General features: G+C 39.3%; 1 protein-coding gene across 1 annotated transcript in view; it reads left to right on the top strand.

The window, feature by feature from the left end:
* The window catches only part of LOC126187371 (uncharacterized), a 1107325-nt gene extending 1082982 nt beyond the window's left edge, over positions 1 to 24343 (top strand). The window contains exon 7 of the mRNA XM_049928416.1: positions 23498 to 24343. The gene's annotated coding sequence lies outside the window, so the exon portion shown is untranslated. The remainder of the gene's footprint in view (positions 1 to 23497) is intronic.
* Positions 24344 to 24922: the final 579 nt, after the last annotated feature.

Raw genomic sequence — 24922 nt, 5'->3', positions numbered from 1 at the left:
TGATCCAGTGCCCTCTTCAGTCACATCTGATGATGATGTTGGTCTAGGGATTGTCTGCTGTGGAGTGCAGTGTTCAACAATGTATGCTGAACGATGTGCTCCAAAACACCTGTGCCTGAACTACCACTGTACCTATCATCAGTTCTGCCACAGATTGCCACCTAGCCTGCCTTAGCAAGTGAGCAAGCCTCTGACCTCCACATTCCATAACTAGGTGTGAACACCCAATACCTTACCACTTATGCATTGTTTCATTACCACTTACTCATTGTTTCAATGCCCTTCAACCTGTTTCCAGATACAATACTTGCCCCGGTATAAGACGACCCTGTTTGTAAGACTTACCCCTTTTTTTTTTTTTCAAGAGAATTCTCAAGAAAAAATTTTTTTAACCAAAATTACAAACTGTTTTATTGACAAAGTATCTACCTGAAAGCTTAACATTATACCTGCGGCAATTCCTATCCCCAAGGCAAATTGTTGGGCAGATGAGATCAATACACAATCAAACATGGAGATGAAGCACTTTATTACTTTTAACAACATACACTGATACAAGCAAGCACACATAATGGATGTTCATACCAGACTGAGTCATAGATCATAAAATTACGAATCAAAGTAGTTCTTCTAAAAGTTGATAACCACACGTTTGATGTTGGTTATCATCTCAGAATGCACCCCCCCTTCCTCCTCCCCCTCCTCCTCCCCCCTCCTCCCTCCCCCTTCCCCCCTCCCAACAGAGCGGAGTTTGGTGGAGGAAGTGAGGTAGTGGAGCTGAGGTCAATGAGGTGACATGGTGGTTGGACAGTGTTGGGTGATGTGTGTGGCAAGTTCGCCTGACCAGCAGTATCTTGGCTGGTCCAAGTGGGATGCAGCTGGACTGTTTCTCATTGTGTAGGCAGGCATGGAGCAGCGTAGGGCCAGCACAACATGGTGTTCATATCATGCTGAAGGATAGAGATGGCAGCCAGTGTGGGAGACGTGAATCAATTGGTCACACATCATGACAGCAGCATGTGTGGCAAGAGGCATGAGCATTGTAAGGCAGCAGATGGCATCCATTTTGGAAATATTAAACTGTAACAACTACACAGCATTTCTGCCTTTGAGGGCAGAGTCCATTTCGATACAATTCTTTAGGATATTTGACTGCGTCATATATCATAAAAGTACCATCATTTTGGCTGATATTGTCGTGTCAGAGAGTGCACTTATTTATACAAACTTCAAATATTCCAGAATGCTAGTGTTTATAAAACCATAAAATGTTTCAGATATACAAACTGAGGGATGTGAAAGCCTTTATTTTTACCTGCCACTCTGGCATAACGTCTTTGACCTGTTGCCTGGTATTTGTGGATCGGACACCCCACTAAGGTGCAGCGACATATTACTTCACGAGGATAGAGGTTTACCCATGAGCTATGGCTAGTTGTTGGCTGAGTGACTTGTAGGTGACATTTTGCAGACAGCTCTGTGTAACAGACAAGGGAGTGCCTACAGGAATTGGGTCCACTTGGAGCATCAAGGCGGACATGTTGACAGTTAACGCGGTGGCCATGTTTTTAGAAATGGCTGTTTGCTTCCTGCTTGGGCTACAGTGAATCACGTGCTGGACACAGAGTCTATGAATATGTTGCCTTAGGTGCATTGTGCTGCCACCAACTGCCAGGTACTTCATACCAGCGACCTCAGTAGTCATTAGACATCATGAGAGAGCAGAATTTGGCACTCCTTGGAACTCACAGACTTCAAATGTGGTCAGATGACTGGGTGTCACATGTGTCATATATCTGTATGTGAGATTTCCACACTCTTAAACATCCCTAGGTCCACTGTTTCTGATATGATAATGAAGTGGAAACACAAAGGGAATCATACAGTACAAAATTGTACAGGCTTGCCTTGTCTGTTGACTGACAGAGACAGCCAACAGTTGAAGAGGATCACAATGTGTAATACTAAGACATCTATCCAGACCATCATACAGGAATTCCAAACTGTATCAGGATCAACTACAAGTGCTGTGACAGTTAGGCCAAAGGTGAGAAAACTTGGATTTCATGGTCGAGCAGCTGCTCATAAGCCACACACCATGCCAGTAAATGCCTAATGACATGTCATTTGGTGTAAGGAGCATAAACATTGGACAACTGAACAGTGGAAAATCATTGTATGGAGTGACGAATCATGGTACTAAATGTGGCAATCCAATGGTAGGGTATGGGTATGGCAAACACCCAGTGCACATCATCTGCCAGCATGTGTAGTGCCAAAGCAAAATTCAGAGGCGGTGGTGTTATGGTGTGGTTGTGTTTTTTGTGGAGGGAGCTTGCAACTCTTGTTGTTTTTCATGGCACTATCACAGCACAGGCCTATATTGATGTTTTAGGCACCTTCTTGCTTCCCACTGTTGAAGAGCAATTTGGGGACGGCAGTTGCATCTTTCAACATGAACGAGCACCTGTTCATAATGCACAGCCTGTGGCAGAGTGGTTACATGACAGTAACATTCCTGTAATGGACTGGCCTGCACAGAGTCCTGACCTGAATCCTATAGTACACCTTTGGGATGTTTTGGGACGCCGGCTTTGCGCCAGGCCTCACAGAGCAACATCGATACCTCTCCTCAGTGGAGCACTCCATGAAACATGGGCTGCCATTCCCCAGGAAACCTTCCAGCACCTGACTGAATGTATGCCTGTGAGAGTGGAAGTTGTCATCAAGGCTAAGGGTGGGCCAACACCATGCTGAATACCAGCTTTACCGATGGAGGCGCCACGAACTTGTAAGTCATTTTCAGCCAGGTGTCTGGATACTTTTGATCACATAGTGTACCAATTGCCAGAGACATTATGCCAGAGTGAAAGGTATTGATAAATGCTCTCACTTCACCGGCAAAGCAGGAGATACCTAACAGCAATGCAAGCCTCTAGATATTTGAATTTTATTGTTAGATGGGGATAGTGAATCACATGAAAAACTGTATGTGAGAAGAAACTTCGTAACCTGATCTGCTTAGTAAAATGGTGAAGTCTCAGCAGAATACCACTCTCCATAGAAGAATATTGGAAAGCTAGTTTACAACAAGAAATCTTAGAAGTAAGGACACAGTGCATTTCTGTGTAGTGGCAAAACAATCTATGGAAATTAGGAATCATCTGCACAACCCTTCACCTCTATTTTGCATTATGAGTTCTGGCCACCACCTGGGCTGGAATAAGTGCTGTCCAGTGTCCAAGAAAAAATGTCAAGGGTTCTATCACTCAATGATTAGCTAACAGTGAAGCAGCCAAGGTATTTCAAAAAACACAGCTCTCAGCATTTACTATTACATCACCTGTCTCACTACTGATAAGAAAAGGCAGCGGTATGCATCTCAAGAAAACAGGTAATGTCAAGATGCACATGTCAGAACCATCCTATGGGGATATCAAATTGATCCAGGAAGGGGTTAGCATGGTGTCCAACTTTACTGTGTTGGCATGAGAGGCATGCATGTGTCCAGGCATGACAGTCTGACTTAACGCCCATCCAGACAAAACATTTGGTAAAAGGTGAGTAGTAGCCTTAACACCATGATAGGTGAGGTTGTGGATCACTGAGAAGATTTTGCGATATAGGGGGGAGGGGGGGGGGCTGGAAAGTATTTGTGGAGGTGTCACATAGCATCAAATACAAAGAACATAGCAGGTGACATGGCTCAATAATCAATGAGGTATTCTCATCTCTTAATAAATAGCCAATATCTGAATCATCCTGTTGGAGCCACTCCAGTCTGTCCAAGTGCATCAGTGAAGAAATGATGTGTACAAGACATATATTCAGTGATGGTGTTCTTGGAACCTTGTATATAACCGACATAAGTGGTGTGCTGGCAAATGAGGTCTATGTGATGAAAGTGTCAAGGCGCAAGTCATTAGTAGGATTACAGATGGCGCCTGTGACTGGTTTGTGATCTGTATAGATAGTTACAGACTGGCCTTCTATGAACTCATTAAAATGGCATACCACCTCATGGTTTGTGATCTGTATAGATAGTTACAGACTGGCCTTCTATAAACTCATTAAAATGGCATACCACCTCTTATACCACCAACAGTTTCCTATTGAAGGCAGACCACTCATGTTGTCAAGAAGAGAGTTCCTTGGAAAAGAAACAAATAGCTTGCTTCAAGTCATCTTTGTGCTGTTGTAGCATGGTGCTTATCAAAGACTTGCTCACATCACTGGTGACAGAAATGTCTGAGTGAGCAAGCATGAAAGCATTGGCCAGTGCAGTTTTGAGTATATCGAAAACATGCTGCATGTTATCAGACCAATGTACATTGTGTGTGCCAGAACTGTTCTTGCCTGTCAAAGCATCTCTCAGAGGAGCTTGTAGAGATACAGTGTGAGAGATGTGTCACCAGAAAAAATTGTTCATTCCAAGGAACTGACAGAGGTCATGAAACATCCCAAGTAATGGCAAGCTGCAGCTGAATGCAACACAGTCAGACGTGGGGCAAATACTGTCAGCAGAGATGGTATGGCCCAGGAAAATGATACTGGTCACACATAACTGAGATTATTGTGATTTACTTGACATATTTGTTGGCAAGTGCTTAGAGAACTTATGATAAATGGAGCTCATGATCTTCAGCCGAAGGGGGGTAGATGAGAATATCATGAAGGTAAGCATAATAGAAAGGGAGAGGGAACAAAAATGGAAAAATAAAATGTTCTCATGTCTGTGCAGGATTTTTAAGACTGTAAGGTATGTAGCAGTATTCAAATAAACCAAAAGCCATGTTGTTGTTGTTGTTGTGGTCTTCAGTCCTGAGACTGGTTTGATGCAGCTCTCCATGCTATTCTATCCTGTGCAAGCTTCTTCATCTCCCAGTACCTACTGCAACCTATATCCTACTGAATCTGCTTGGTGTATACGTGGCTACACTCAATACTAATACTTTCAGAAACGACTTCCTGACACTTAAATCTATACTCGATGTTAACAAATTTCTCTTCTTCAGAAACGCTTTCCTTGCCATTGCCAGTATACATTTGATATCCTCTCTACTTTGACCATCATCAGTTATTTTACTCCCCAGATAGCAAAACTCCTTTACTACTTTAAGTGTCTCATTTCCTAATCTAATTCCCTCAGCATCACCTGACTTAATTCGACTACATTCCATTATCCTCGTTTTGCTTTTGTTGATGTTCATCTTATACCCTCCTTTCATGACACTATCCATTCCATTCAACTGCACTTCCAAGTCCTTTGCTGTCTCTGACAGAATTACAATGTCATCGGCGAACCTCAAAGTTTTTATTTCTTCCCCATAGATTTTAATACCTACTCCGAATTTTTCTTTTGTTTCCTTCACTGCATGCTCAATATACAGATTGAATAACATTGGGGAGAGGCTACAACCCTGTCATACTCCCTTCCCAACCACTGCTTCCATTTCATGCCCCTCAACTCTTATAACTGCCATTTGGTTTCTATACAAATTGTAAATAGCCTTTCGCTCCCTATATTTTACCCTTGCCACCTTCAAAATTTGAAAGAGAATATTACAGTCAACATTGTCAAAAGCTTTCTCTAAGGCTACAAATGCTAGAAACGTAGGTTTGCCTTTCCTTAATCTAGCTTCTAAGATAAGCCGTAGGGACAGTATTGCCTCACGTGTCCTAATATTTCTACGGAATCCAAACTGATCTTCCCCAAGGTCGGCTTCTACTAGGTTTTCCATTCGTCTGTAAAGAATTCACGTTAGTATTTTGCAGCCGTGACTTATTAAACTGACAGCTCAGTAATTTTCACGTCTGTCAACAGCTGCTTCCTTTGGGATTGGAATTATTATATTCTTCTTGAAGTCTGAGGGTATTTTGCCTGTCTCATACATCTTGCTCACCAGATGGTAGAGTTCTGTCAGGACTGGCTCTCCAAAGGCCATCAGTGGTTCTAATGGAATGTTGTCTACTCCCGGGGCCTTGTTTCGACTCAGGTCTTTCAGTGCTCTGTCAAACTCTTCATGCAGTATCATATCTCCCATTTCATCTTCATCTACATCCTCTTCCATTTCCATAATATTGTCCTCAAGTACATCGCCCTTGTATAGACCCTCTGTATACTCCTTCCACCTTTTTGCTTTCCTTTCTTTGCTTAGTACTGGGTTTCCATCTGAGCTCTTGATATTCATACAAGTGGTTCTCTTTTCTCCAAAGGTCTCTTTAATTTTCCTGTAGGCAGTATCTATCTTACCCCTAGTGAGATAAGCCTCTACATCCTTGCATTTATCCTCTAGCCATCCCTGCTTAGCCATTTTGCACTTCCTGTCGATCTCATTTTTGAGACATTTGTATTCCTTTTCGCCTGCCTTATTTACTGCATTTTTATATTTTCTCCTTTCATCAATTAAATTCAATATTTCTTCTGTTACCCAAGGATTTCTACTAGCCCTCGTCTTTTTTCCTACTTGATCCTCTGCTGCCTTCACTACTTCAGCCCTCAAAGCTACCCATTCTTCTTCTACTGTATTTCTTTCCTTCATTCCTGCAATTTGTTCCCTTACGCTCTCCCTGAAACTCTATACAACCTCTGGTTTAGTCAGTTTATCCAGGTCCCATCTCCTTAAATTCCCACCTTTTTGCAGTTTCTTCAGTTTTAATCTACAGTTCATAACCAATAGATTGTGGTCAGAGTCCACATCTGCCCCTGGAAATGTCTTACAAATTAAAACCTGGTTCCTAAATCTCTGTCTTGCCATTATATAATCTATCTGATACCTTTTAGTATCTCCAGGGTTCTTCCATGTATAGAACCTTCTTTTATGATTCTTGAACCAAGTGTTAGCTATGATTAAGTTGTGCTCCGTGCAAAATTCTACCAGGCGGCTTCCTCTTTCATTTCTTACCCCCAATCCATATTCACCTACTACGTTTCCTTCTTTCCCTTTTCCTACTGCTGAATTCCAGTCACCCATGACTATAAAATCTTTGTCTCACTTCACTATCTGAATAATTCCTTTTATTTCATCATACATTTCTTCAATTTCTTCGTCATCTGCAGAGCTAGTTGGCATATAAACTTGTACTACTGTAGTAGGCGTGGGCTTCGTGTCTCTCTTGGCCACAATAATGCATTCACTATGCTGTTTGTAGTAGCTTACCCACATTCGTATTTTTTTTAATTCATTATTAAACCTACTCCTGCATTACCCCTATTTGGCTTTGTATTTATAACCCTGTATTCGCCTGACCAAAAGTCTTGTTCCTCCTCCCACCAAACTTCACTAATTCCCACTATATCTAACTTTAACCTATCCATTTCCCTTTTTAAATTTTCTAACCTACCTGCCTGATAAAGGGATCTGACATTCCACGCTCTGATCCGTAGAACGCCAGTTTTCTTTCTCCTGATAACGACGTCCTCCTGAGTAGTCCCCGCCCGGTGATCCGAATGGGGGAATATTTTATCTCTGGAATATTTTACCCAAGAGGACGCCATCATCATTAACCATACAGTAAAGCTGCATGCCCTTGGGAAAAATTATGGCTGTAGTTTCCCCTTGCTTTCAACCGTTCGCAGTACCAGCACAGCAAGGCCATTTTGGTTAGTGTTACAAGGCCAGATCAGTCAATCGTCCAGACTGTTGCCCCTGCAACTACAAAAGACATAATAATGGCTCTTTTAGGTCTATCATCACATTGCATAGGGATTTGGTGATACGCCATCTGGCAGTCAATAACACTGGAAATCTCCACTCAGTGCAGTTGGTGCACAAAATCATGGATGTGCAGAATTGGATAACTGTCAAGGATTGTCCAAGCATTGTGTTTGTGACAGTCACCACACAAATGAAAAGAATCATCTTTCTTAGGCACAAGGTGTATAGACAATGACCAATTCTGTCCAGAGGATGCACAGTCCTGGAAACTAATGGGTCTTGTATTGCAGCCTTAGTATGGCAGAGTTTGGTGGCATCGAGGCAGTGAGCCTTATACAGGAGGGAGGCTTCTGTAGTAACTATCCTATGGCAGGTGCTGCTTGCTACTGAAGGTGGTGATTGCTATTGAACTGTGGAGATTGCAGTGAAGGTGGAGGTGGAGGTAAGTCAGGAGCAGGCAGAAACTCGGCAACTGTAATTGTGTGGCTGTAATGCAGTGAGGTAGGTGACCATGCTAAGAGCATGTGCCAAGTTGGCTGACACATTGGCGATCAGCTGATGGTGATTGTGTTGTTAGTGCAGAGGTCGATGATCTCTTGGCAATGAGTAGTAAGTTGGGCTGTCAAGTTGACAAGATCTGCAGTCAGACTTGAACACTCGAAGGTAGTGCAGGCAAGTACGACACACTGAGTTGTGGTGAAAGGGAGCAAGGAGTGAAGGTACCTGGAATGTGAGAACTTGATGCATGATGAAGCAAAGTGGCCAATTAGAGGTCTGGTGAGAGACTGAAATGTTTAAGAAAGTCAGTCCTGAGGCAGGGCAATTGATGTTAGTAACCTGGAAGGTTCATGAATATACCAGGTCTGTTGTGAGTTGGAGATGAAGGTCTGTCAATCCATGGACCAGTATGTCAGACTTGTTGGCTACATGGTGGAACAGTGACACAGAAAGAAGGCTCAAAGGAGGATACAATTGTGGCATGATGCTGGGATTAGCTCTGGTACTGATGAGGAAATGGAGAGTGCTGTCAGGGTCAAAAATATAGGATTTAGAAAAAAAATGGTTCAAATGGCTCTGAGCACTATGGGACTTAACATCTATGGTCATCAGTCCCCTAGAACTTAGAACTACTTAAACCTAACTAACCTAAGGACAGCACACAACACCCAGTCATCACGAGGCAGAGAAAATCCCTGACCCCGTAGGATTTAGCATGTTGGACAACTGAGTAGAGGGGTGGTGCCCTACAGTGTGGCCACAAGTTATGGTGCCCAGGCAGACCCACAGCTAAGTTTTGATGTGCACATGGTGCACAATAATATCATTTGGAGTCACTGAAAGTTACATGGTACCAACATAATGGGTACACAGGATGTGGCACTGCTGTGCATCACCAGAGCTCCTTGGCGCACTGCTTGCCCACTTTGAATAGGAGAAGAGTGGGAGTTAGGTGCTGGTGTCACGGTAGTGTGTGAAGTTGACCACCATGTGGCAGTGGAAGTAGCTGCTGGAAGCACATGCCGCACACATGACATCTACTGGGCCAGGAAGCACATGGACTGAGGAAGGAGGAGTGCTGATAGCCTTTGAATCCGTGGGGGAGGTACCAGAGGGAAGGACATGTCAATGTGGGATAATACTGTAGGAGTGGTCACTGAGACAGAATTTCTCTTCTAAAACAGCATCCTGGTGAGATAGGAGATGTAGTTGAAAATCAGGTGGCAGTTTAACCAACTTAAGGGTCCACAGCTAAATGTCAGGTAGCTCCTCAGATGTGACTTTGGAGTGGAGATGGCTCCACAATTGAGATGGGATCCTATCCTGCAGCTGTACATTATGTATGATATAATGAATTCCTTCAGCTGGAGGACAGCACAGGCATTCAATCATGCGGGACCGAACTGTAGAATATTTATGTTGAGACGTCAGTGTTCTGGGATGAGAAGGGGATTCTGTTTGTCGATTATCTCCCCACTGGACAAAAAATTACTGGAGAATACTATGCTAACCTCCTGGACAAATTGCAACAAAATATACATGAACAAAGGCCAGATTTATCAAGGAAGAAAGTCATCTTCCATCAAGACAATGCGTGCCAGCACACATGTGCTGTCGCCATGGCAAAATTACTTGAACTAAGGTATGAATTGTTTCCACACCTGCCTTATTCACCTGATATGGCTCTGTCAGACTTCCATCTCTTCCCAATTTGGTGGACAAAGATTCACTTCAAATGGAGATTCAGTTCAAATGAAGAATTGATAGCTGGAGTTGACAACTATTTTGCAGGCCTGGAGGAAACTCATTTTCAAGATGGTATCAAGGCACTGGGACATCATTGTACTGAGTGCATTAATCTACAAGGAGACTACATTGAAAAATGAAAAAGGTTTCACTTTTTTTCTATTCCATTTTGAGAACTTTTCAAATAACCCTTGTATTTGATTACATCAAGTGAGCTGAGGTTTAACTCATATCTGTAGGTAAACATGACAGAAGGCATGATACTTATTGTCTGTTTTATAGTACTAAAAGGAAAGTTCACATGAGAAAACCATTAAATTATAAGATGACAGAAGAGCTGGCTAGTAATTACCTTCAATATAAAATGATGAAGTCTGTCTATAGATACATAGAAAAGAAGCTGTCAGTACTGTTAGTTCCTTACTGATGATGATTACTAATGGAAGAAAGAGGAAGTATTTGGCAAAGATTGGAAAGAATTGGCCATCCGTTGACACCTCTTTTCTAGCAAAATGCAAAACATGTATCTAAATCATGTATCTAAATCCTAATGGGGGTGCAAAGTCTGGAGGAGGAGGAGGAGGAGGAGGAGGAGGAGGAGACTAACATAGATTGAGTTCAGAATGGCAGCAGAAAAAAGTTGGTACTATTTGGGAACATCCAGATCACCCATGTGCCTAGCAAACACTCAGTTGTGCAGAGTGTGCTCAGCAAATGGCTACTGGGAAAATAAAGCAAAAGCATTACAGTAACCACTGATATAAACAAATAATTATGATTATATTAAAACATATTGTTTATGTTGTCATTATTATTATTAAAATCCAAAGTATCTGTGGCATGTTAACTGTGGGATACATGTACTGAATCGTGTGTGTGTGGGGGGGTGGAGGGGGGGGGGGGGGAGGTGGGTGCGAGGGTGTAATATTACCCTCCCCCACATTTTGACTTAGTGGGTTCCAGATGACCAGATAATGTTTTAAGATTTGCACATTTTACTCTTGATTTTTATTTTTTTGTCACAGTTTTCAATATCACACCATCTTTACAATTTCCACTACTATAACACAGCAAATTACATTGTTATTGACAAAATTAAAAATACATTTGATTCCATCAGAGGCATGCCCACTACTACTTACACTCCACAGTACTCACCATATTCCAAAGAGTTTACAAACTTTCTTCACAAGTGAAGAAACTTCACCAAGTTATATCATTATTTTGTAAATAAATCCAGAAGTAAATTTAATAGTTAGCGTTAGATTGTTCAATTAATAATATGAATTTTAAATATGCCCGATATTTTGTAATTTCAAATATTGGTAAAAGAAGAGTAGTTTTAGCTGTACATACATATCGATTGTAACAAATTAATTGTTTTTGTACATTTTAGCCTGAAATGTAATGCATCGTATACAAAATCATATGAAATTCTTTCAGTTACACAGCTGAGATAATTTTCACCTATACAAGATTCAAAATACTTTTTGGTATTGCCTACTTCTATAAAGGAAAGATAATGTCAGAAGAGTGTGTCCCATTACAGGGGGGAGGTGAGGCAGCACTTGGAGATGCAATAGAAACCTGTGACCTCCCCCACTCCCCTGCAAACCCTGAATTCATGCCATATACATCTACAGACAGCCTCTGCAAACCACTGTGAAGTGAATGGAAGAAAACACTTAGAAAAGCACTGCATTTTAGAGTTTCTTGCTACTCCAGTCATGTATATAGTGTTGGATGAATGACTGCTTACATTTTTCATGTATGGTGTAGTTAGTGTAATTTTGCCTTCACAGTTCTTATGAGAATAATAAACAAATTGCTGAGGAATATCTCTAAATATCCAGGAATTTTGTGTGTAGGCTTTTGCAGAATAATTTGCATATATCTTCAGGAGTCTGCCAATTTATGTGTTTTAACTGTTTCAGTGACATTCTCCCATGAGTCAAATAAACTTGTGACCATTCATGCCACTTTTTTATTTGTGCACATTCAATATGTCTTGTCATTACTATTTAATATGGGTTCCACACATTTGAGCAGTGTTCCAAGATGAGACACACAAATGATTTGCAAGCAATCTCCTGTGTAAACTGAATTAATTTTCTCAATATTCTTCCAATGAACTCAAGTCTTCCACTTGCCTTACCTGTGCATGAGCCTATGTGACCATTCAGTTTAATATCCCTACAAATTCTCAGACCCATGTGTTTGTATGAGTTGACAGAATGGAACTGTGAGTCATTGATTTTATTCTCATAGGACAATACATTTTATGAGGTGTCTAGTTTTACTTTTCTGTATATTGAAAACAAGTTTCTAATTGTTGCACCACTTTTGAATCTTAGCCAAATGTGATTAAATATTTCTGCATGTTTTTTAGACAGTAATTCATTATAGACAAGTGCATCATCTATGAAAAGTCTGAGATTGCTGTTAATACTGTGTTTCAGCTCATTAATAAACACAATGAACAACAATGGTTCCAACACACTTCCCTGGGGCATGACTGAAGGTACACTCCTTTCAATGACTCACCATCCATGATAAAATACTGCACCCTCCCTACCAATAAATCATCAATACAGTCAATTTTTTGAAATCATGATGGTTGGCATAGAGGTATTCATTTTGTCAGAAATACGCCATTATCGTTTAGCTTAGAACATGTTTTAGGATTCTACAGCAGATGGCTGTCAGTGAGTTAGGAAAACAGTTTGTGTGTGTCCATTCATGCATCCTGCCTGTTTGTTGGTTGTCAGCTCTGCATCTCTGTGTAAAATGAACATATGTCAGTGGCTACATGATGCAAGTAGTCTTGTGTGTTTCCTGAAAGAGAGAGAGAGAGAGAGAGAGAGAGAGAGAGAGAGCGAGAGAGCGAGAGAGCAAGAGAGTGAGAGAGAAATGAGGAGGGGGTGGGTGCGGGGGGGGGGGGGGGGGGATGAAGTCCAAGACTGTAAAGTTAATATGGACAAACAAAGATTATTATTGTGTGGTTGTTAATGAAGAAACTGAATCTGATGACAGTGAGTAGATTTATTTAAGAAATGATTCATAGGGTAAAGTATACAGATGTAGGAACCTTTTAGTAAAGTTTAAGTCTGTGAATATCACAGAGTTTGGAACTGTAGTTGCAAAGATAATGATGAGCATTTGTGATTGGTGGAGAGAGGGGGATAATAATGAATATTTGATCTTGTTTCAGGGCTTAAATGAGAAAGTTGTCACCCTAACACACATAATCTATAAACAAACAAAACAAAATGAACAGCTTCACTGCTTAATATTTATCTATGTTATATGTCTACAAATATGTTTGAGGGTGTTTGTTTACTTGCTACTACTTTCTAATATTTACATTACACCAGTGATTATCACAGGATAACAGTGACAAAAGTGCTGTAAGAAGAAATGGCATTTTTACAATGAATATTGTTATTCTTCATTCTGCTTACAAGGGCTTTCTGCATCTATGTGTATGCAGATACTCTGCAAACCACTATGAAGTGTATGCACTTGCATGAAGAGCATGAGAAGAATTCTTGTTTACACACCTCTCTGCATGTTGTGATCAGTTTAATCTTATTTTTTGCAATTGCTGTGGGATCAGTTAGTAGGAGACTGCAGGATATTTGTTAATTATTTACTTAAATCTGTGGCAGGTGCACTGAAGACAATTGTGCCAGCAGGTGCATGTGGCACTCAGTGCTGCCTAACATCAAATATCATTTAACTGACAACTTTTTTAGTTGTCTGGTAGAATTTATAGAAGGGGTTTTGTGCTACAGATAAGGTCATTATAACCACTGATTTCATTGCTGTTATAGCCTTTTATTAAAGCAAGACTTTAAAAAAATGTATAGTGAGAAATGGATACCTTTTCAGAATAAAGAACAATATAGCAAGTTAAGAAAACATATGAAGGGTATTGACAATAGGGTGACAGAAATCCTAGGATATCTCTTGGTAAAGTAAAGAGTTGAGCCCTTTCTTTCAACCGGCTCTCCATTAGAGCCAAGGAAAGGTTTGTGAGGCATGTTCTTTTTCTGAACCTTTTATCTGGATTATTGGTGAAGAACAGCACTTGGGAATAGTTCCACCAATATCCAAATACCAGAGAAACAAGACAAAGAGCCATCTTCTTGTTGTCCTCTGAGTCGAGTAGGAAGTACACATGTAATAAACAGTATGTACACCACATTTGGTTGCATTGTAGTCCATATTTAAAACAGACTTTCCTGCAGAAGTGCCTATTTCATCAGTTTCATGCATTGATGGTAGAAAAGCACAGGCTTGTTTCTTTTTGTTTGACACAAAACAAGACAGAAGTCGTCTTGAAATCTGAAAAGACAGTTTCCAGTTTCTCGTGACCTGTTTGGCAAAGATTCCAGAGGGATTTCCTTCTTCTTCTTTTTTAGTGTCCCTATGAAGGTTAGCCCAATTTCTAGAAGGTACTGTCCTAAAGGATAACTACTGCAATAGTTGTCCATAGTTGCAGTCCTGTGAGTGCCCTTGACTGGTTCAACTTATCTCTTCACAATATCCATAGGCTGGTTAGATGCAAGATATGGTTCAGGATTCTGTCCGCTGCAGTTACAAGTGTAAAATGTCTTGCTATTGCATGATATGTACAACATCTAACCATTCTTGGCAGGTTTATTGGGCTTGTACTGCACAATACCACAAGGTTCACAAAAATGAACAAGCATTTCATCTAAGGTTGTGAACTCCCCTGGGCTGTAGTTATATCTGCAGTTGTTCAGAAATTCAGAGTGGAGATTGTGGATGGTAACAGTTTTATCAATTGCAAGACGCTCTTTTCTCGTTGGAGTATCATCAAATGTCAGTGACCGGAGCAAGAACAGAAAGCGCTTGTAGCTAAATGCTGTCCTGAGAATAATCATTCCCATGCCATTTGATGACCAGAGCTCTAATACCTTTGTACATCCTCCTTTTTGTACAGCAATGAGAAACAATGCTACTAACAGAGCCATTATTTCAGAAGCAGAAGTATTTCAGCAGTCTCTGTCCCTCATGTAATTCACAGATGATCTCTTGTTATTTATATATCTATTTGTGTTCACAACAAGACAATCAATTATCTCAGGGCCAAAAAATTTGAGAAAACTTTCAATTTCAGTTTTAGTTCCTGAATCATTGCATTTTGGGCCAGGTAAGACCTTGATTATGTTCTTATATTATGTTTTATCCACCACGACTAATGGATTATTTATCCATAAAGTTTCCTTGTCCTTACCAATACAAAAATGGCACTCATCACTTGATAATTCATCCAGTTCCTTCCCACCATTGTACGATTGCTCAGATTCACTGGAATAATCTGCAGCCTCAATTACTTCTGCTTCATCATCGCTGTCAATGAAATCAGCATAATCCTCTTCATCAGATAATTCCAGAAGAAGGTGCTCAATTTCATCTGGTGTCAGTCCTTTTCTTCATACAAACCTTCAAGACAGTAGGTAAAGTATAATACTAATCTTCCGTAATTAAATAATCATTTGCTCGAAGTGTTTTTGTAAAATATAGCTTCTGATCTTCAAAACATTCAATACAAATTACACCACATTCACTTACATTACCAGGTGCATGCTGTATGCAGTGCCACATCAGTGTAGTTGTCTACTTTGCAGATTAGTCACAGCTATTGTGAAGGATTTTATAATGTGACAATAGTGAAACTTGTCATCAATGCGTATCTAGCACCTTTGTTGTGCACTTTGTGAGCTAACTTATTACAAAAACAAAACTGAATTTGCAGTACCGTATGCTACCACTCGCCCACTGCACGATTAATACTGGTACAGGAAACATTGTAAATGGGGATTCACAGGTAAGCTGGATTTTGTCTTCAGTTATCTGCCAATTCAGGCGTTTTGGCATTTCATGATGCTCCCCATTAGTCAAACAAACATGCTGCCCTTCTTTTCATGCATTCAATATCTCCTGTTAGTCCTATTTGGTATGGCTTCCACACACTTGAATAATAGTCTTCCATGGGATGCTGGAGTGTTTCATAACCAATCTCCCTTTTAGACTGTTTACATTTTCCCAGTACCCTGCCACTGAAATGAAATATGCACCCATTTCACCTATGGCTGACCATATGTGATCATTCCATTTCATACCCTCAACAATTGGTTACTACACCATGGTGTTTTGTATGAACTGACCGATTCCATTTATGCATTGCTGTTAATGCACTGCAGGGTATACATTTTCTGAATTTTGTGAATTGTGTTTATGAACATTTAAAAGGAGTTGCCAATCGTTACACCAGTTTAAAATCTTATCAAGATTTGACTGGACATTCATCAGTCTTTTCTTCTTCATTTTCAGTAACTTGAATGACAATTGTCCCAACATGCTTCCCTGGGGCGTGTCTGAAATTACTTTTAAATCAATGGCTGACTCCTAATGCAAGGTAACATGCTGCATCCTCTGTACCAAAAAATTCTCAATTGAGTTGCAAATTATGTTTGATACCCAGTAAATAGTATGACACGGTGCTGCTCAGATAAATTTTAGAACTCAATAAAAATTGTATCCATCTGATAGCATTGATCCATTATTTTTGGGATGTCATATGAGAAAAGTATTTTGTACTTTGATAATTGATTGCTCTAACTGTTACCTGTTCACTGACACCAGTCTCTATGTGGACACCCTCCATGAGGTCAGATTCATTTGTTGCCATTAAATATTATATATTTTGTCATTAATGGGCTTCCCATCCATTTATTGAGTGATGGCTGTATGTGATTAGGTAATGTGTATATTAGTGAACTGAGTTTTTCTCTAAAGTTTTCAGTTACACATGGGGCTGAATCTAGTGTTTTCTAAAAGGGCACAATTATAAGTTTCTGCTTGTCCTTGATACTGAGCCTTGAGCAAATGATATCACTTGCAACTTCAGTTTATATCTCAGTGGATTTGAGTATCTTATCTATGGTCATAAATAACACCAGCTCCATTCCCATTAGCTTATCATTTCAATATACACTTAGATTTACCTCCAAAATATCTCTCTTTGGCTCTTAGTCAGCTTTCTTTACCTAGTAGGCCTGATCTAAAACCCTTTGGTACACTCTGCATCCAACATCAGATGTGTTGTACAGCTCAGAGTGATTTAGGAGGCCTCTAAAGGTCTCATTTCTGTGGCACAAGTCTAGGAAACCACAGCCTAGCTTGTCACATAACATTCAAAGTCTCTATTTCAAGTCTTCTACTCAACTCAAAACCAGAGGGGTCATGATCAGAGCTGGGGACCGTTATTAAGATTGTGAGTTTTTTAATCCCACAGATATACTGATGAATCAGTCACTATAATTGTGCATACATCCAGCACTGTCTTTAGGCACAACATGGAGTAATAGAGCGGCAGGATTTAATGATTGCTGTGGGCAGTCTCAGCCTCACTTGTCTCCACTTGCTAATCTGTATTACATGCTCTCTGGTGAACTTATTTATGGAGACTTTGCAATTCTTGGCTATCTTGTGGACATTCATTTCAATTCTGTTGTTCCTGACCACCAACACTTGGCTTGCACACAGATATGTATGTTTTCTTAATGTAGTGCAGTCTCCAGTCTCCATTCAATGCATGTTGTGCCTACCATGAGAGCAGCTCATCTTAAAATAATTTCCAGCCTGAAAAAGTTAGTTTTCTCCAGAACTAACATCTGAGTTAATCCACAAATCTCCAGAGTATTTTAACTACCAAGAGGTATCAATCTCTAGATGTCTTTGTTTCTGTTTGGTGCAAGAAGAGTGAGGATCTATTATTTTTGTGATTTATTTGTACTTTATTGGTGTTTAATAAAACCTGTGTTGGTGCAGAACCATGCTTACAACAGTGAGCTTCATCAAAATTCCATAAGCAGGACTGATCTTTTCCATCTTCTATGCAATTGAAACTTTGAAACTTCCTGGCAGATTAAAACTGTGTGCCAGACTGAGACTCAAGGTCAGGGCCTTTGCCTTTCGCGGGCAAGTGCTCTACCAACTGAGCTACCCAAGCACAACCCATCCTCACAATTTCGCTTCTGCCAGTACCTTGTCTCCCACTTTCCAAACTCTACAGAAGATCTCCTGCAAAACTTGCAGGACTAGCACTACTGTAAGAAAATATATTGTGGAGACGTGGCTTAGCCACAGCCTGGGGGATGTTTCCAGAATGAAATTTTCACCCTTCAGTGGAGTGTGCACTGATTTGAAACTTCATGGCAGATTAAATCTGTGTGCCAGACTGAAACTCAAAATTGGGACCTTTACCTTTCGTGGGCAAGTGTTCTATGTCTGCATTCTGTTCTATGCAATTCATTGGAATGATCCAAGTATGAACTCAGCTCCCAGACAACAGGCATCATTTGTTCCTATGTGCAACACAATTTGCAACTGGCTGCACCCTGTTCCCTCAGTGGCTGCCAGAACAGCCTGTTTAAATTGTTGAGTGAGGCTGCCTAGTCATACATTTGTAGTGTATGGGTAATCCTTCCCTTACTTTTCTGTCATTTCCCAAAATTGCATATCTAAGTATAAAATAAATAATTATGTATCCATAAATATGAGTTAATAGTTATATATGAACAGTAGAAGAGTAAATGTACTGGAAATTTATATAAATAATAGTTCTAGCACTTATCAATTGATTCATCATCAACTACTTAAACACACTTGAATAAAGAGTACATTTGATTGTTATTATTAAAAAACATCCAGATGCAGTTTAAAAAGTTATCTCTATCTTCTGTCTTTTTTCTTGCTTCATTCCACATAACTGAACAATCTCTTCCATAATAGGGGTAACACAATATAATAAATTAGGTGAAATTCACAGACTGCTTTTTAGACCTATCATGAGTATGTATTCTTAGAGCAACCAACATCTAACTTTCTAAGTATAACTAGATGAACTCTTTAGAACAACTTGACTAACACAAAATTGTAAATTGTTTGGATGAGTGAAATCTGGTATGAATATTCATGTGAATGTTGAAAGGGAAAAAGTGGAATGAGAGTTTAATGTGAATGATAAAGAAAGTAGTACTATATTTTGCAGCAAAAGGCAGCCTTTACCAAACTCCAGCCAATCCCTATGCAAAATCTCATTCAATAATGTTATTTTCCATAAAGAAGATATGTTAACTTGCAGCCAGGCACAATTAAGACACTTACACAAAACTTTCGGCCACAGCCTTCATCAGCAAAAGGAAAATAGAGAAATGTACACTGTTCATACACACAAGCAAACACATCTCACGCACACATGTCCACCAACTCCAGCAGCTCAAGCCAGACTTGAATTATAACATGCGATGGCCACAGCAATCTGGAGGGGTTGGGGAAGGGAAAGGGATAGTAGTGTACATTTGGGTGGTGAGGGGGGGAATAGAGGAACACTGCCTGGTAGAGTGTGCAGGGACTAGAATGTCAACAGGTGCAGTGTCAAGGAGAGGAGCAAGGAAAGATGAATGGGTATATTGGCAGAGGGCAGCAAACAAAGAGGCTGGGAGACAAGAATGAAGAGGAGATGATAGGACAGATTGGGTGGAAACTATTGAGTGGAGGGTGTGGAGACAGTATGTTACTGTAGGAGGAGGCTGGGATAATTATGGAAGCAGAGAATGTGCTGTAGGAAAACTCCCATGTGCACAGTTCAAAAAAGCTGGTGGTGGAGAGGAGGCTCTAGATGGCTTGGGTAGTGATGCAGCCATTGAAATCAAGCATGCTATGCTCAGCTGCATGTTGTGCCACAGGCTGGTCTACTTTTCTCTTGGCCACAGTTTGATGGTGACCGTACATCCTAGTGGACAGCTGGTTGTTAGTCATATTGGTATGACTACTTCTGTTGCAGTTTATGTCAAACATTTTGCTGAAATGCCATGATCTCATATGCATTTTTGTCATGTTGTACAACAACTGACTACTGAAGGAAATGTGACACCTAAAAATATTGTAGTGCAACCATGACAGGGAACAGCAATAATGAAATTTAGTACTAGCTGCAGTAGCTCATAATCCACATGTAGGTACCCAAGGAATATCTCACTAGTCAAGAATTGCCCACTCAAGTGTTTAGGTGAACCTAAAATGTCACATCCCTACCATATTTCCATGCATCGAATGCTTCTTGGGAATGATTCTCAGAATTGAATTCGGTTTTGTGATTGGGCACTCATGCAATTACAAAGTGTCTCATGATTGTTTTGTCAAGTAATCTTTTCCAGCAAGTCGATTTTTACAAACCATGGTAACATTAATCATCACAACTTCCATTATTGGTGGGTGGAAAACCCATAGTGGATACATGAAGTTGATCATCAGTGTCCTTGGTCTGTTAAAATCTGATGCAGTATCATAGGCGACAAACTAATCAGCCCCTTATTTTGTTAGAGTACTTTGAGCAGAGAAAAATTTCATCAGTTATCACAAGATGAGGTACTGATTGTGTTGGAAGATGTATCCCTCATAGTGTGACAGAACATATGGTTTTGGAGACAAGAACAATCTTTAAGTCACAATTTCAATTGTTACTGGATCAATAGAGTTGGTCTGTAAAGCTGCCTGCCAGATCACCTGGCCTTACGTCACTGGATTTTTTCCTGTAGTGTTATCTTAAGGCAAAGTGCATACAGAAGTATTAAAAGTGCAAACAATGTTGGCACTGGGCACAGTGTTTGATGGGAGTGACAGTATATGGGAAATTCCATTGCGGTAGCTCCCAGCAGCCACCGCACCAAGTGTCAACTTTGTTTGTGGATACAATACAACCACATGACAGAACATGAGAAAATATATCAGAAATGTTTACACAAAAATTACACCAGATATGTCCATAAGTTGTGTACATGAATCTGAAGCATGAATTAACAAATTTATTGAACTGGAAGATCATCAGTTTGAGCATTTGTTGTGATTTACAGTAATGGTGGGAGGTATGGAACTCACCAAAATCAGGCACCCCACTGGTGAGAGGCAAGGGGACTCGTTGAAATCAAGCACCCCAATGGTGAGAGATGAGAGGGCCACAAAAATCAAGCACCATGATGGGAACAGAAAACTATTGTGTCACCATCGTTGTTCCTGGATCACACTAAAAGTAGTTTACTAACCGGACACTTAAATGTCTAACAGTAAAAGTTTTACTGTACAATCAAATTTTAAAATAAAATATCACCCACTTCAAACAAAAACATTACAACTTCATTGCAAATGTTGTATTGTATCAGATGTGTTGGTTTGTAATTCCAGTGACATAAAAAACTGAACATTTCAACTACAGTGCCATCTACCATGAATTGAAAAAAATGTTTAGGTTAAAACACATAGGTTTTGGCATAGACTCTGAACATGCACTAAAATGGGGTTCCAATTTGAAAATAAAAAATTGACTCACCCCATGGAGGAGGGGTTGAAGTGGGGGGGGGGGGGGGGGGGGGGGGCAGTTCTTACACAAACAGATGTCCTCTTTAAAAATACTAACTTCTCATCTGAAACATTTTTTGTACAATTTATGTTTTTTGATTTATTTAGTTGTCCCAAGTTAAAACAAACATCCTGTACACATCAGTTCACTGGCACCATACACAGTTCTTTAACCTATTCACAGAGAGTATGCTCAACCAGTCTTTCATGCTAAAATCACTGGGAAAGATACTCCACCAGTCTGTTATATACTAATACAACCACAATATGAATATTTGGATGATACAATGCCATTCACTTTCATTCTCCAACATAGTACATTGATAGTACATCTTTATGTTTTCCATGTGATGAAGCCCAAAATATTTTTCACCATTAACCTTGACATTATTTGGATGTACTGACTTTTGAATCATAAATGGTCCCAAGTAATAATGCTGAAGTTTCTTGATTTCATTCTTTGTCTACAAAGATTTCAAAAGTGATTCAGTCAGCACAAAATCTTAAACTTTACATACCATGAATTTCATTAAAATGTGATGTCTAAATTTTCTAGCTGGTTCTTTCTTCTCCAACTATGTAATGCTGCTTGCTGTCATTTCTGGGCAGTCAGCTTGTTTCACAGCAGAAAGTCACTGATTTTGTCACGAATATTATCATACATTTTACTATGTGAAACTGTGCAGGGTGGCATACACTTACCTTCATGAGATAAACAATTCATTGCTTTTTCAAAATGGAACAGCTTGGCAATCCATTTCTTATGTCTCATCCTGCAGTATGCTCAGAATTTCAGAATGATCTTCCTATCTCTCACATGATACAATTAGCAGGATTAGACACTGGGTGATAGAAACAGCAATGTGATTTATTTTCTTTTCTTCTACAAATGAATTCCATGTGCTAGAATGAAATTGCTGTCTGTTGTCTGACAAGATATCTGGGGCCAAATAGTAGTCTCAGAATAATATTCCTCTAGTTGTTTAATTAAGCTCTTACTGTACGTTTTTCTCAGTGGGAAGAAGCAAACAAATTTTGGAAGTAATTCCACTTCTACTGATGTCTGTGAGAAGTTTCCATAAGATTTAGGGTGCGGGCAAAAAATATACAAAGCAATGATTCTGCCTATTGTTTGTAGGAAAATAATACACATTAATCCTTTATGTTGTGTTGTAGATACCTTGGTACACTGACATAAATTACATCACCCCCAAGACATGTTATCAAAGATCACTTGGCCTTCTGCCTACACTACACTTGTCCATCCTCTTTCGGAGTACTGCTGTGTGATTAGGGATTCTTACCAGATATGATTAATGGAGTACATTGTGAAAGTTCAAAGAAGGGCAGCATGTTTTATATTACTGAGAAATAGTGAAGAGAATATCACAGACATGATACAGGATTTGTGGTGGAAATCATTTAAAAAAAGGTTTTTTTGTTGCAGTGAAGTCTTCTCATGAAATCTCATTCACCAACTTTCTCCCCTAAATGTGAAAATATTTTGTTGACGCCAACATACATAGGGAGATACAATCATCATAACAAAATAAGGGAAACTGGAGCAGAAAGATATAGGTGCTCTTTTTATCTGCACACTATTTGAGAGTGGAATAATGGAGAATTAGTCTGAAGGTGGTTCAGTGAACCCTCTGCCAGGCACTTAAGTGTGATTTGCAAAGTAGCCATGTAGATGTAGACGTTGTTGTAAACATATCCTTAGTCCAAAATATGCAGAAATGGTGTGTACATATTTAATCAGATTGTCAGTATTATGTTCTGATGTGTGATGTCTCAATGATTTTGAGTTTATCTGTTGTCTGGTAACTGCACCAAATGAATGTTGACAAATTCCAAATGTAGCCTTTCAGTAGAAACATTTTCTGATAGTAAAGCACCTCATACACATATGCCATAACTGAACCAAAGAAATATACTGAAAATAGCTCTCAGGGTATTGATTAATAATTTTTCAGTTTTTTAAATTTGGATGTGTGAATATACTCATGAAATATATTTCTTTATTAATGATTTATGGATAAACCATTGCTAACTGTGATAACTGATTGTTTAAAATATTTGTTTTATCACAATATTTAAGTATGGAAGCCTTGAAGCACCATAATATTTATCTTTTGTTACAGGTCCAACTGTCCAATGTGAGCTGAGTGGTTCATTAAATCCTATAAAAACTCTCTTCCCAAAAGTACTTAATGTCAACACAGGAAAAATGTGAACTGTTTTGTATGGTGAACATAAGGAAGAAAGTGGAGGCCTTTTGCTATAATGTGGACAATAACACACACTGCGGCACCAAGCAGCTCTCTCTCACTTAATGAACTATCAAGTGCACAAGTTACTCTTGCACTAAAATTAAAAAATGCACAAACCACCAATAAGTGTTGTGCACAAAATATATTTTACATAACTGTATGTATGTGTGTGTGTATATAAATATATTAATATGACTAATGTGGACCAAACAACAATATATTTCTAACATTAGATGTTATTTTTAGAGTTCAAAAGCTGTCAACACTAAACACAAAATATTTAGCTCAGAGTAACCAGCAAATGTGTTTTTGAAATACATTTAACTGTGGTAACTCTGTAAGATGATGACATGAATATATTCAAGCTTTTATATCAATATTTATTTTGATAACTGCCTTAACTGTGTTTAGATTTCTTTTGTTGAAGGAAAGGGAGTATGTGTCCTGAGAAAATAAACAGCTCTGTTGATAACCATAGCATAACATGTCTAGCAGTTTCACAATGGATAAATATTTTATTAACTGAAAATGTTAGAGTAAAGGTTGATTCACAGCCTGTTCTGGCTTACCATAGAATAATTTTGTCAGTGGTAGCCAGAATACTACAATATCATTAAATGTGGATCCTCATTTTATCATAATCAATATACCTGATTGATCAAGTCTTTGGTGCTGGATAAAAGTGACACATCAGTAATTCTTTTATAATTCATCTTAGTGTATGTAAAACTATAATTTTTGTTTAATTTTTCATTTATTATGAACTTAAAGTAAATTTGGCACCTGTACCTACTAATAACTAAGCTTCATGTTTTGAATGTCTTTCTGCATGGAAAGAACGCCAGAATGTGTAGCACTCATTCAGAACATTGTTACTGTATAGGCTAACAACAAACAATGTATTAACTCACTGTAAATCAACAGTCACACAGTTATTATGGCAATGTTCTTGCGAGCACTGTACTGCTGTCACCTTACAGCATAAGCAGCAGCCCATACAGAAAATGACATTAGTTTCCACATTTGTTACGAAAAGTAAGTGTTTGCTGGAGTTGTTACAAGAGATATCATAAGAAGGCCATACAGGTGGCACTTTAGTTAAAAGCATTGAACTCACATTTGGAAGAAGTGAGATTCAGATTTCCATCTACTCATTCAGGGTTAGGTTTCTCTGTCACTTAAGGTAAGTGATTAAAGGGTTTCTTTGAAAATACTAAATCAATTTGCTGTTCTCTGTCAGATTATAAGCCATCTTTAATGACCTCATCCTTAAAAAGACATGAAACACAGGTCTTC

This window comes from Schistocerca cancellata, chromosome 5 (genome assembly GCF_023864275.1).
Source record: "Schistocerca cancellata isolate TAMUIC-IGC-003103 chromosome 5, iqSchCanc2.1, whole genome shotgun sequence".
Taxonomy (NCBI): domain Eukaryota; kingdom Metazoa; phylum Arthropoda; class Insecta; order Orthoptera; family Acrididae; genus Schistocerca; species Schistocerca cancellata.
The sequence above is the reverse complement of the archived record's forward strand: the minus strand, read 5'-3'. Positions and strand labels throughout refer to the sequence as shown.